At 31.8% G+C, this 2,553-nt stretch overlaps 1 protein-coding gene across 1 annotated transcript in view; it reads right to left on the bottom strand.

Moving 5' to 3' along the window:
* Nucleotides 1–2,553, bottom strand: part of LOC108755372 (serine/threonine-protein kinase minibrain) — a 96,525-nt gene that overhangs the window by 88,184 nt on the left and 5,788 nt on the right. The window lies entirely within an intron of this gene.

Genomic DNA, 2,553 nt, shown 5'->3' with positions numbered 1-2,553 from the left:
TTTGTTTTTTTTTAGATTAAGCTTTACATAAACACATAACTACGTAAATGTAAATACAGAATAAAAAGCGATTCACGTTTCATTAGAAATAGCTGATTGATATAATAAATAAAACCCTAATAATCCTCCAGTAGTTTTTACATTAATAAAAAATGTAATTCACCTGCATCATACAATGATAAAAATAAATCACGTTTCTTTACCACGCGATTTACCAAAACTCATTTTTATCAGCGTCTTGCATGTTACTTGCTTCATAGATTTCATTTGTGTTCAATGTAGAAAGTTCAGTAAAAAATGATCTTTGCATCGACGTAATTGCGGTATTTGTAAAAAAAATTTGACAAAAATGCAATTCGCTTTCAATAGTAATTAGTTTATAAGCTGAAATTAAAGGTAATGCGCAGTGCATTTCGGATCGGTCATTTGAAGAAATGGGAAAACGAAATCTCATGAAGGACGTTGATCAATACGAGTGGAGCGCAGAGAGTGCCGCATTCCTGTTTTAAGTACACGGGCGATACACGCGGTGACTCGACACGTTTCAGAGAACAGCATTGTTAGCGTCGACGCATCGAAAGTCATAGCGAATCAATAAAGTGGAAATCCTGAAGCGATGAGTGCAACCAAGACGCTCGGTAGCCTCCCCAAGATGGCAAAGTATCCTCCCCCCTTTCCCCCCCCCCTCGCCCGAGGGAGGATCCATGTATAAGCTGGCGACGATGTCATTAACGAAAGAAAAAAAAAAATAGGAAAAAAAAAACATTTACCGGCACCGACGTAATCGCGACCTGACCACAATTCAGCTTGGAATAAGTTATCGATTCGAGGCACGTAATTTAATATCAAACTGATAATAACGTCGCCGCGCGTCAAAATTAGGGTCTTATTTCGGAAGGCCGTGCACGTACACGTGGACAATATGAGGATCGATGCTCGATATACAATCGGCACAAACTATCGTACGGAGACAACCACATACTTGCGCATTTTTACGTAATAATGTAAATAAGGTGGCAATAATCGATTTAAGATTAATCGTAAAGAATCTACGCGGTCTTGAAATTTATATAATTATTCTATAACTAAACCTACATCAAGAAAAATGGTTGAAAATGAGCGAATCACAAGGATTTCTGATTATATCAATCAGAAATTCCGGTTATCTCAATTAGAATTTTAGTAGATTTAACTAGAAAATTTTTTAATAGATTTAACCAGAATTATCAAAAAAAAATGATGTTATAACAACAGCATTATTTTCATTGAAAATAATTTTGTTAATTCACAATAACACTATTAATGAAACAAATAAAATTGTATTAAAATAAGAGCATGATTATTAACGTATTTCATTAATTTGATTTTAATGTGTTTGTTTCATTAATGGCGTTATTATTATAAATGAACTAAATTATTTTCAATTAAAATAATATCTACTGTTAATACAACATTATTTTTTCCGGTGTACGTAATTCATAAATCTATTCATCTCTTCTATTTAGTGAAAATTCGCATTAAATGTAATAGTAAAACAGCATTTATAATTATAAATTTGTAAAAAAAAAACATCGATATCGTAAGAGATAATATACATCTCTTTCTCTCTCTCTCTCTCTCTCTCTCTCTCCTCCCTCTCCTTCCCCCCCCCCTCTCTCTATCTTTTTGCTTAATATGCTTTCGAGAATTAGTTCATATCAGTTTTCGGAGAAAAACTATTCGTATAATCCAAGATATCGGCGCTTTATCCGGTTTTTTCCGTCGCCGTGCCACTTTTTCGGACGACACGCGCAATACCGTGATTGCGCGATAATGCGAAATGCAGAATGGCGTGAAGACCTTACGCGATATCTTTCCTATACGGTGTTGCCACCTGTAGGATTTTTGCAATAATAAAGCGTTTTGACAATGCTAACGGATTGCAAAGTCCGGCGACAGAATATTGTGTACACGTTTGGAAGAATCCTATATAAGAACTTCTTTATCAGCGACTTTTACACGCTTATCTTAAATAATTTATAAATCTATCAGACTTTAAGATAGAATTTTATCTAATTCTTATATAATTTTTACATAATTTTACATACGTATGTATCTTGATGCCATGAGTGCATTTTAATGTGCATTATACGTGTGTATATTTTAATTTTTCAAATGTATCTCGTACATATAAAATTATAAATAAAATTCTACTATAAATTTCGACACGATTTATGGATCATCTAAAACAGATATAAAATTAAAAAAAAATAAAGAAATATTCGAAAATATCGAAATTATTATTAAGGTGTATTTAAATATTGATGTTTCATCGTTTCGATGCATAATTTTCTTTTCTCACACACCATATTCTTCCAAATAAAATATCCATTTTCTAATAATAAAATATAAATAATTTCAAAATCAGACGCTAACTATTTTAGAAATAAAACTTCTTTTCATGTATTTAGAATACTTTTTCACATATAAAGTAATGTCATGTGTATACAAAATACATCAATTCGAACAATAATAATATTTCTCCGACTTACAAATTGAGAGATTAAAAAATTT

Source organism: Trachymyrmex septentrionalis, unplaced genomic scaffold, assembly GCF_001594115.1.
Source record: "Trachymyrmex septentrionalis isolate Tsep2-gDNA-1 unplaced genomic scaffold, Tsep1.0 scaffold87, whole genome shotgun sequence".
NCBI lineage: Eukaryota > Metazoa > Arthropoda > Insecta > Hymenoptera > Formicidae > Trachymyrmex > Trachymyrmex septentrionalis.
Note: the sequence above shows the minus strand (reverse complement) of the source record. Positions and strands in the feature narration are given on the sequence as shown.